The following is a 12,521-nucleotide window of genomic DNA, read 5'->3' on the forward strand; positions in this document are numbered from 1 at the left end:
ATGTTTTAACAAAATATGATTTTCCACAGCCTGTAGGACCTGCTACCATACATGTAAAAGGAATATTCCATTCCATGTTCTTTTTCTCTCTATAACAGATATATCACATTTATTTTAAATAACGTTTTTAACCATTTTGCTTTATTTTGTCCTTTACATAAAAACACAGCGTTTGAAGAACAAATTTGATTTAATATACCTCGTGATGATGATGACAATTTAACTAAGCAACGAAAATTTACAATGTTGCTAGAATTCACCTTTTGAAATTATAAAATTTACTAGAAATACTCGTGACGACATGCTTCACCTATAAATTCTTGACCTTTCTTTTACAATAGAGTATGCTTTAAATCAATCCAAGAATTTTCACTTTTTGGCAGACCTAACCATTTAACATAGGCCTTATTATTTTTCTTTCGCAAAACTTTTTCAATTAAATATGTTTTTGGAAATTTCGTAATTGTAATTCGTATCCGTAAAATCTTCCTTCAATAGGTTTATTATTTGAGACTACTAAGTGATATGTTGGAGGATTAGTGAAGAAAACTTTAGCAATTCGAAAAATGTCTGTACTCCAATTGCGTGTAAAACCTCTATCAAAACTAGGACGCTTAAGTTTACTAATTCTTACATATACACCTACTATATATATACACAGTATTTCGGCTCGTACACATTTCCACGGTTAGCTGCTATGTTACGCTTCAATTGAGAGTCATACTAACACTGAGAAATGGAAGCACTTGTATGGTACGCGTCAAATGAACGTTCGTAGAACATTCATTCGCACGTGAATGACAGAACAACACTTTGTTCAACAGCTGTGTTTTGACTTCCACGCATCGCAAGCTGTGTGATTGCAATAATATGCACCAGTTTTGGTTAAAACAGCAAAGTTAAAAGTACAAGACATTTGTTTGTTCGTTCGTTATTTAGTGATCTTCGTTCTTAGTGAAAGGTTGGATACAGTGTTCGAAAAAGAAAGTGTATTCTTAAAAATCTGAGTCCTTTATTTCAATGTAATTGTTTTCTATTTTAAAATTAGAATAAAAAGTAAGCATAATGAATTAGCATAGGGGAAAACCAGTGATCGAGCTTTCATCTCTGTGAGAAGAAGATCAGTAATGACAGAAAAAAATACCATGATATTTTATATTTGCAAATAATAATAATAATAATATCTATGAGTGTGCCGCGAGAATTCAACTTACACCCGTAGTGTGCCGCAAGTTGAAAAAGGTTGGGAAACACTGATGTATGAATTAACGAATGCCTGCGATATTTTAATTTCAGAACCGCAATTTAGTAAAGAGCAGAAGATATCAGCCTTCAAAAATTAGTCTGTAAGTAGCCAACCGACATAAGGGTAGTTCACCGAGTGAGGACATACTAGAGAAACCTGCTCCAAAATTTAGTACTCGATATGATCGTCTATTCTCACATAAAACTAAAAAGCTTCTATCAATACTTTCTCAAACATCGATTGATTGATTGGGACAGTGGATCCCATTGACTTCAGAGTTGGGGACACCCTTTTTATTTTTAAAGCAAGTTACGGACTCACTTTTAAATTTTGGTATTACGTAGTAGTAGCAATAGTAGTTGAAAGGTAGGTAGCTATATCTATAACTAAAAATAAAATAACACACACACACATATATATATATATGTATATATATATATATATATATATATATATATATATATATATATATATAGGGCGGATCCTGGATATGAAAAAGGGAGGGGATGAACCATATTTTGCCGTTTTATCCAGTGTATACCTGAATCTGAAGGTGGGATGTAGCCCCTATAGCCCCCCTTGGATCCGCCACTGTACATGTACAACCTACGTACAAGCGTAAAGGAGATCGGTGACATTTTAATATATTTTATAAACTATTAGTTGTAAGTAATCCACGAACCACCTAAAGTTGTTCCACGGACCTCTATGGGTCCGCGGACTACCAAATGGGAGAGACTGGATTAATGGATTAATGAGGACGTCGTCTGAGATACCGACTTTCAAAGACTAGCGTATTTATAGGCAACTAACATACACAGTCCATTTAGTGAAATCATGTTATTCAGATCTACTTGGGAATTTCCTGGGAAAAAAATGTTCATTCAGGATTCAGATTGCGTAAAACTTGCAGATACATTGAAACACACACACACACACATATATATATATATATTGGCGTACGCACAAGTTCATGAAGGGAGAGTTCTAGCTGTCAGGTTTATATAATTTCGGGTGTTTGTACATATATACTAACACGGTAAATGCTTATATTTGCATAATATATTGGTCACGGGAGGGGAGTTAAAGCCCCGTTAAACATGTAAGCACGTAAATGCTTTTTTACATATTGACTTCCAAATAATAGCATCAAATAGGCAACTCACATGATATAACTCAAGTCCAAAACATGGAGAAATATCCTTTTGACACATATGGGCGACTGGAAAATGTTTACAAGATGTGTCGTTTTAATAATAGAGATATGGTAGGAATGATCTAGATCAGCGTTTCTCAAAGTGTGTTCTGCAGAACCCATGATTTCATCAAAGAGTTTCTAGGTTTTCCATGTATACCAACCTCAAAGAAGCAAATAAAAAATTCGCAAAGCTCTATCTCATCTACAAGTTGGTTAGAAGTTTGAGTTCTTCGGAATTTGTTTTTGGAAGTTTGAACCGAAATAATTAAAAAGAATATATGAACTTATGAAAAAATGACCATCTCCTTTCCGACACCTTTTTCGAACCGTGACGAAAAAGGTTTCGAAATTCGAAAAAAAATCTTCTGGAAGAGTTTTCTCCCTTTTTCGACTGGGTAATTTCAACTGTTTGGACGTTTTTGGATGTACAAACCAATATCAAGGAAGCGAATATAAAAACGGAAGTCTCTATCTCATCTAGAAGTGAGTAAGAATTTAAATGAGGCACTTAGTATTACCATCAAAAGATTGACATTACCCCAAAATATTTAGGCACTTCCGTCAGGAGGAGTATGATTATAGCCTTCCGGGACTAACCCACAGAAAAATTGCCCAAAGTGAATATTTTTAATTTTTTAGAGGTCTAAAGGAGGATGAACAAATTCCCATGCTATTTAAATGGGCGTTTTCTTGGGATACAAAATCTTATCTTTTAGATAGTTGCAAATTGGAAAAGAAACGATATAATTGTGGGTTCAAGAGGTGGGAGGCCGTAGGCCGAGCAAAGACAGTGTGTAGGGGCGAAGTCCTCGGATAGGCAAATTCAGGAAATATGAAGAGCAAGTTCACGAAATTCAATGCTGATGCAAGGGCCGATATATAAGAAATGCAAGGCCGTAGGCCGAGCAAGCTCGGGGATCTGGGGGCGGAACTCCCAGCTAGCCAAAGGCTAGTCTATATTATAAAATTGAAAGTGACTATGTTTGTGACTCCTAATCTCTTGAACCACTGGATCGATCTCGATCAAATTTAGAACATTAATAAGGTTTGGACCTGGAAGTCTTTTTGTCTGCTCAGTTAGATGGTGTATCTTAGGGGAGGGGTGGAGGGGGAGTTATAAAAATAAAAATTAAACTTAATCAGCCTTATGCAGAGTCATTTTGAAGTATGATTAGCATCATACTAAAGGCTTGACTACTGCAGGAAACATATGTTAGTCGAACTCTTTAGTATAGCACTAATCAAGCGTCAGAACGATTCTGCGTAAGGCCCAATAACTCTAGAAGCAAACCACCAATCTCGATCAAATTTTCAACATAAATGAGGTTCGTGACTGGAATGCATTTTATCATTTCACTTTGACGGAGCAACGTTGGGTGGGAGAGGAGGGAGAAATATACGAAAATCAATAGTATATGTAAAAATAAAAGTGGCTATGTTCGTGAGTTAACAATTCTTGAACCACTCGATAGATCTCAATCAAATTTTTAGCATAGATGAGATTCGAACCTGGAAAGTTTTTCATCATTTCGCTTCGACGGTAGATTTAGGGTTGGTGTAGAGGTGGAGGGAAAATATATGAAAATGAATAAAATTCATGGTCGGCGATTAGGGGGGCAAGAGGGGGCAGTTGCGCCCCACTTTTTTGAAGTGACCATTTAACTCTTTTAAATTATATCATCTATTTTTCGGTGATAGGCTAGAATCTTCATTATTCGATTTATAAAAAAGTACCAAAAAAGCTTTTTACTTCTTTTTTTCTCAAGTCTGGAGGCATTGTAGAATACGTTACATATGCCTTCACGCCTTTCTGCGTCTAGACGTAGAGTGTGATGACATCATAACTAAAAAATACTTTTTGTTATGACTTTTAATTACATTTTGCAGGACTTACTTTTGTACCTAGAAGATTGAAATTTTGCACACACATTCAGTGCACTCCTTAATATTTTCCAGATTCTTTTCGGATTTCTGCTATAAAACAGGGTGGTCCAGAGGAGCAAAAAAATTTTAAAAAATGGGTATCTTTTTAACTAAGATCCCTTTTATCGCGATTTTCCCTCCTCAGATACATCATGGAGACATGTGAGTGGTACCGTTTAAAAGGCAGTTCTATTCTAAAAAGAATGATATACGAACCATGATTTTAGTATAAATAGGGATATCTCAGAGAATTTTTACCTGCGATCCTTTTTTTACGGGAATCTGGAGTATTGTAGAGATACTATTTTTGGCGGGCTTACTTTTGCACCTAGAAGATTGAAATTTTGCATACACATTTAGTACACTCCTTAGTATTTTTCGGATTTGTTTCAGATTTCTGCGTTAAAACAGGGGGTACAGAGGGGCAAAAAGGTACAAAGAAGGAATATTTTTTAAAGAAATAATTAATTTTTTCATGATTTTCCCACCTCAGGTACACGATGGAGACATGTGAGTGGTACCGTTTGAAAGTATTTTCTATTCTAAAGGGAATGATGTACGAACAATGATCATAGGGTAAGTAGGGTTGTTTCAGAAAAAAATATATTACATCCGGGTCATCTGGGGCATTGTAAGAATGTTCTTAGCTCATTGGTAAACATTTTCCCGCACTTAGTTTTCAAGATGGAAGCTTGAAATTTTTATACACATTTAGTGCACCCCTTTAATGGCGCCCATCAGGGGGGCAAGGTGGGGCGCTCGCCCCCTCTTAAAGGAAATTGTACTTCAGAATATCGAAAATCCAATAGAGTTTTACATTAGTTACACCAAAATTTGGAACTATTTTTGAAACGTCGCTTATACTTGCCCCCTTGGAAACCACCACATGGGCGCCCTTGCACCCCTTCGTATTTTTTAGTTGATTTTAAAATATGTGGGTTAACAAAGGGAGTCCAGAGGGGATCAAAGTTTGAAAAAAATCCAAATTTCTCTCAAAATTTTCCCTTCTTAGAGACATGATAGGAAACCGTAAATGAAACCGTTTGAAAGTTGTTCTATTCTGAAGAAAGTGAAGTACTAACCATGATCCTAGGATAAATACGGATGATGCTGTAGCTGATTGACTGAAATTCAATAATTTAGCTTTAAAAAGCCATAATTTAAAAGGTTAATGTATATAGTTTCATTTGAAAATGTAAAGTTTTATCATATATTACTGGTTCATAGAAAAAAAAATTGTACCAAATAATATTTGTCGTTGCGTAAGTGTGCATTGGTTATTTGTCTTCCCGTGGAGTTAAGCCAGCTACAGGAATTGCGTTTTAATTGCAATTCAAAGGAATTAATATTGCAATTGCGTCGTAGCATATGCTTGTAGTATTTACTGTCTTTCATTTTCTAAGAGTAACAACATACATTTAATGGCAAGTGTGGAATTAAAAATGCAAGTTGTTCATTAATCCCCAGTTTCAATATAACTTCTACAAAACAAGCCTGATTATTCATTAGTATGATTAATACTATTCTTTCTATTTATTTGTTTAACAAATCGTTGACAGCGTCACAAACTGTCGTATCTCAGTTTTATAAGCTTTTCAGGAGAGCGATTTTTAGGTTTTCATACAAATTTGAACAGCCATAACTCAAAATCTATTTTACCGAAAGGAGAGAAAATTTACCAAGTTATAACTTAAATCATAAGAAATCAGTGTAGAAAGTTTTATGGAATTTGCTTGTAAAATGTTGTGGAAAATTTGGCGGGAAAATGATACGACAGTTTGTGACGATGGTAATCCTCTCTTGTATGAAAGATATGACGCATATTTTTTTTTATACTGAGAACTACATTAATAGATGAACAATCGAAATATATTGCACTTTTATTGAAAAACTTCGTGTTTATTACACAAAATAATTTAACAAATGCTTCCTGAGATTCTTGAGGGTCAAACGAAATTCCTGAGAACACACAAGAAACACAATATTAAGAGCATACTAACCATAACATAAAATAATGCTATCAAGTTGTCATTGTCAGAATATAAAATCTTACAAAGTAATTTGCAAATTGCATGCTTTGATATTGCACTTGAGAAGGATGGCTAATGTGGTAAGTTTCTGTAAAATTGAACATGTTCAGGGTTTCGAATGATTGGAGTTGGGCCCGGGCACAATGATAGCGAGTCCTCGTAGGCGTGGGAGACCCGGGTTCGATTCCCGGCGGGAGCTCATGTGGTTCGGATTCCACGTTAATCAGTAGGTCCACGTTTCATATAGCCTTGCTGCTGAAAGGGACGCTAAAAATTAATCAAAACGAGTCCCCGTACTTCTCTGGAGCGATAATTTTTGACAAGTCTGCAAAGTAGGAACTTCTATCTGGTGGATTAAATTTGCGTTCTTTTCAGGGGAATAGTTATGTAAGTGTCCTCAAAATGACTTGTCTTAAACTGAATGCAGTTTGGATAGTCTTTGTTCACTTTCACTTCGCGCATTTCCGTCCAATAGATTGGATCTCCATTTTCGTCACGTCTAACTGACAGAATACAAAGACATTCGGACAGAGATCTAGTCTCATACACCGCTTCTGTCAACACAATGAACGGTACATGAGTTCTTTTTCCATGCCACTTTAACAATCGATTCAAGTTGCGAGGGCACAAAATTACTGCCACAGTGCTTAATAGATGTGCTTATAGCACTGTAGACTGAATCTCCCTCATTTTATCCATGCCTAGATTCAAAGAATCGGAGAGAAATGTCTCTGATGTACCCCATCATAGCAACCAACCTGAACTCCTACTAGATCCATCCTGTATTTCTCTCCGATTCTTTTGCTGATGTCGTGCCAAGTTATCAGTCTTGGTCCGAGCCTTCTGTGATTGTTTCTGAAAAAGTGTCTTTTTTTCTATTACAGGATGAGTTTGTTAGGTTCACCCAAACCCCCAAGCTGGAGGGCCACTCCTTGTCTGCCCGCCACTGCTTATTCAATATCTTCGCAGCTAACCTCTATATCTAAAGGCCTTTTCCTCGATCCGCTACCTGAGGCCGCGGTGGCTGTGGTAAGAGCGTTCACCTCTGGTTCATGGGGTCGCGGGTTCCAACCCTACTCCCGCCAAGTGAACTTTGTGGTGGACAAACAGCGTGTGCATGGGTTTCCTCGCGGTTGTCCCGTTTCCTCCCACTTTCTTCATTCCATCATTTCATTCATTTCTCATAATCACCGTCTCCTTTAGCCTAACCGGCATAACCGTGGGACGTAAAACTAAAAAATGTCATGTCATGTCTATCCGCAACCTGAGGACGCCCCATGCCGTGTAAATATATATGTATACAGCCCCGCATTAATCAAGTATAACATTCTAGCTTATAAGTTTATTTGCTTCGGCTGTTCTGAGCTTAAGATAGAAGTAAAAATACATTAGGAACAAATGATAAAGAAACTAAGTCTACCTGATTGATAACAACAAGAAATGATATAAAAAGCAATGAGTTTATCAGTACGGGACTGTATACTTACTTTTGGGCCACTTTGTATATATAAACAAATTGCTTTGAATATAGGCGTATCTGTCCAGTTGCGAAAGATCTGTTGCTCACAAACTGTCGTAACTCAAGATACGACTGTTTGTGAAAATGGTTTAAATGCTTCATCTTAAGATACGACACAGTGACGTCATCACCACCGTCAAAACAACGCACATTACAGATGTGTCGTTTTGGGAAATTGTAGAAGTCAGTGTATGCAACCACATAGTAAAATATCTCAATTTTGGATTTTTTTGAAATACGACACTTTGTGACGCTGTCGACGAAATATATTATTAAATAATTTGATCACACAATTCTCCTCACAGAATTTTAAGATGTTCATGAGAAAGGAATCAAGGGTTAGTACCTATGTGCGTTACTCTTGTCAATTTACCTAATTAAATATGAAACACGATATACGGTATTTTAACTGAAAAAGATAGTATCCTATTAGTTATACAACCTTTCGTCAAACAAAGTGTTAGAAACAACCAGGAACAGTAACATTGATATACATATATTTAGATGATATCTTACCCCCTCCACTTTTAACGCCCAAACGCCGCCACTGATAAAATTTAATAACTCTTGAGCCAGCCTACCGATCTTGATCAAATTTTCAATATTAATAAGATTTGGGCCAGGGATGTTTTCTCATTTCATATTTACGATGCAACGCAGGGGAGGGGGAGGCGAGAGATATATGTAAAAAATAAAAATAAAAATGACTATCTTTGTGACTTCGTCACGCTTAAACCACCCGACCGATCTTAATCAAAGTTTCAACATAGGTGAGATTTGACGTGGGGTGGTTTTTGTCATATCACTTTGACGGTAGAACTTAGGGGAGGCAGAGGGGAGGGAAAATATATAAAAATAGAAAAACTTAATAACTCTTGAACCACCCGACCGATTGCAATCAAATTTTCAACATACATGAGGTGGAAAGTTTATATACCGGGTGAGGCACTTAAAATTGTTTTTGGAAATATCTGGAAAACCACAAATCTGATTTTAAAAAAAGTTGTAACAAAAGTTGTTCGCTTCGAAGGGGGACATCCAATGATACCACACTCGACCCCCTACCCCCAACCCCGGGGGCGGGAGGAGGGTCAACTTTGAAATCTTAAATAGGAACTACCATTTTTTTATTGCATATTCTGATTTTCCGTGAAAAAATACGTAACTTTTGTTTCGAACATTTTTTTCGTTGCGTGATAGATGGCGCTGTAATTGACAAAAATCAAAATAGCTTACAAACGAAAAATGAGGCATTTAAAACTGTTTTTCAGTATATCAGCAAAACTACAAATCGGATTTTAAAAAAGTTGTAATAAAAGTTGTTCGCCTTAAAGGGGGACATCCAATGATACCACACTCAACCCCCTACCCCCACCCCCGGGGGCGGGAGGGGGGTAAACTTTGAAATCTTAAATACGAACCACCATTTTTTTATTACATATTTCGATTATTCGTGAAAAAATAATTAAGTTTTGTTTCGAACATTTTGTTCGTTGCGTGATAGATGGCGCTGTAATCGACGAAAATCTAAATGGCTTACAAACACGAAAAATGAGGCATTTAAAACTGTTTTTCAGTATATCAGGAAAACTACAAATCGGATTTTAAAAAAGTTGTAATAAAAGTTGTTCGTCCCAAAGGGGGACATCCAATGATACCACACTCGATCCCCTACCCCCGGGGGCGGGAGGGGGTCAACTTTGATATCTTAAATAGGAACCACCATTTTTATTGCATATTCTGATTATCCGTGAAAAAATACGTAACTTTTGTTTCGAACATTTTTTTCGAACATTCGTGATAGATGACGCTGTAATCAACAAAAATCAAAATGGCTTACAAACACGAAAAATGAAGCATTTAAAACTGTTGTTCAGAATATCAGGAAAACCACAAATCGAATTTTGAAAAAGTTGAAATAAAAGTTGTTCGTCTCAAAGGGGGACATCCAATGATACCACACTCGACCCCCTACCCCAAGCCCTGGGGGCGGGAGGGGGTCAACTTTGAAATGTTAAATAATAACTCCGTTTTTTATTCCTGATTCCCATTCTCCATGTAAAAAAACATAACTTTTGTTTTAAAAAATTCTTTTCCTTGCGTGATAGATAGCGCAGTGATCTTCAAAACATCAAAATGGGTAAAAACTGTTAGGGATGGGCCAATTCCAACTATGAGTTCTGAGCCGATGTTAACTCGTTTTAAAATGATGGTCATATGAGACTGCAAAGTGAAAGTCATGTAAGATGTAACTCAACTGAGCCGATGTCTCGAGCCAGCTCGCTTGAGGTGAGCCATCGGCTCGGTTGGGATGAGCCATTTCCTCTGTATTGTTGAATTGAGTCTAGAACTCGAGCAGGGTCGGTTGGGTGAACTGTTAGCTCGGCTTATTGTTCGGTTCGGCTCGTTAGTGAATGAGATGTGAGGCGAGCTGTTTGAGCGGTTGATAGGCCTAAGCCCGGTCCGAGCAGTTTTGAACTTGTTTAGAAGACGCCTTATAACTTTTAAGTTTTTGGCTCGAGCCGGAATACTTCCTCCTCTGGATCTCAAACCCCGATGTCCTTGCTTAATAAGCTTCACGACTACCGAGGTCGGAAGACAACTAGTTTCTAGTATTGAGACACAAACCGCCTATCTTTCATATTTATATACGGTGTATTATTATTATTATTATTATTATTATTATTATTATATGCAATAGTATCATTGATAATAATTATATTGTCTATGTAGGATACTTGAAGAGAGTACTTGAAACTAAACACAGGATTTGGCTCGTTTTGTGTCGACGCGACTCGAAACTTGACCCGAATTCGAGTCGAATTGGAAGGAATTTTTCTAGTCGAGCTCAAATATATTTGTTTCGAGTAGAGCTCAAATAAATCTATTTCTAGTCGAGTTGAGTTTCACAGAAAACCCTCTCGAACTTGCTCATGCCCATCCCTAAACGCCGTTGACAAGTGAGAAGAAAATGTTCGAAATGGTGACTATTTTCTGCAATATATTCTTTATCATTCAAGTTATAGTCTATGAAGCAAAGACTGCGATCGTGCGTCGCAATCCATGATCAGACTCTCGCTGTACATGTAACACTTGCAATGTGTGTTGCAGAAAACGGGCACCATTTCGAACATTTGTTTCAGTAAACAATGGAGATGTGTGAGAAACAAGGAGACTCTCCTAAAACAAGCACCACGATGGTGAGAGGCAAGAGGACCGCCTTGAAACAAGCACCTCGATGGTCAGGGTCCATGACATTTGGGGGCGAGACGTTTAAGTGCAGCCGCTTGGGCGCGAAATGTTTGGACACATAACCTTTTATATAAATAGGTTTCCTACCTTCATATACTGTATTTCATAACTAGAATCCGGATGTTTAGGAACTAAAATATGAAAATAGGCACTGAAAATTTCAAAAACCTTCCACAACAATTTTGCAAAAACTAAAAATAACATCTTGAACACAGCAAAGTTCCTGCACGTCATGCACAACGTATCTGTACCAGCAGCAGATTCTCAACTATCCGCATCTCTAGTATCAGATCTCCGTACCAGGCCCGTATTCAGGGGGTCTAGGGGGCTGGTTCCCCTGTAAATTTTTCCTGCCCCACTAAAATTTTCACGGTAGGCTTGCAAATGAACTATAATATGGTTGGATCGGGTCCCTCCGAACTTCAGCCGGGTCCCCCTACATTTTTGGGCTGGCTACCGGCCTGCTCCGTACTATGCGATTTAGTTTTGGAAGAAATAAATTAAGATATATGTAAGAAGGACATGTAATTTGTGTAAAAAAAACGTTTTTTTTTAACGTTTAGTTATTTTAAAAATGTGACTTAAAATGTATACAACACGGCACATATTTTCATTTTTGCATTTTCTTTTTTTTATAATAAATTATTAAAACGAATGTTACAAAACATAGGAAATGTTTATTAAATAATGAATAAGAGCTGTTTTTATAATAAAAATTAAGTTTTTAATGCTATGGGTGGGTGTTTCAGGAAGTGAGTATTTATTGAATGCTTTTTTGTTATTCGATCTGCCCATTAGGCCGGATAGTTGAGACTATTGTATTAACAGAAAGTTATTTCAGATTTCATAACAATAGGCACTAGCTATTTATTGAAATAGGAGGAGTGGTCGAAATAAAATTTACTGTAGGCAGCCTGTGACACCCCAAACTAAACTTCTGTCGTTTATAATATATCTAACATTAAGGAACGATATTGATCGAGTTGGCAGTTTATTGATGCACTTCGAAGGACAGAAAAAAAGCAAAACTTAGTGTACGAGGCAATGCTTCGAGAAGAAACCCTCCCATGGAAAGAAGAAAATATATTCGGGCAGATGAAAAATTCGTACTGTTGTACAGAAATTTTGAAACTGTTGATATTGTAGAATATTGTAAGACACTTAGCACATCAGGGGTTACTTTGCACAAAATATGAAGAGTTTCACAGTTATCTGTCTACAAAAAAATGAACAGAAAACAGAAAGTTTCAACTGGTACCGAAAGATAGAACATCTAACTGTATTTTGGCTATAATGTTGGCGGTTAACATCAGTTCCAATTACCGAGAGGGTTTATTGTTGTAGAGGCATGGA

Source organism: Thermobia domestica, chromosome 17, assembly GCF_964235325.1.
Source record: "Thermobia domestica chromosome 17, izTheDome1.hap1.1, whole genome shotgun sequence".
NCBI classification, from domain to species: Eukaryota; Metazoa; Arthropoda; class Insecta; order Zygentoma; family Lepismatidae; genus Thermobia; species Thermobia domestica.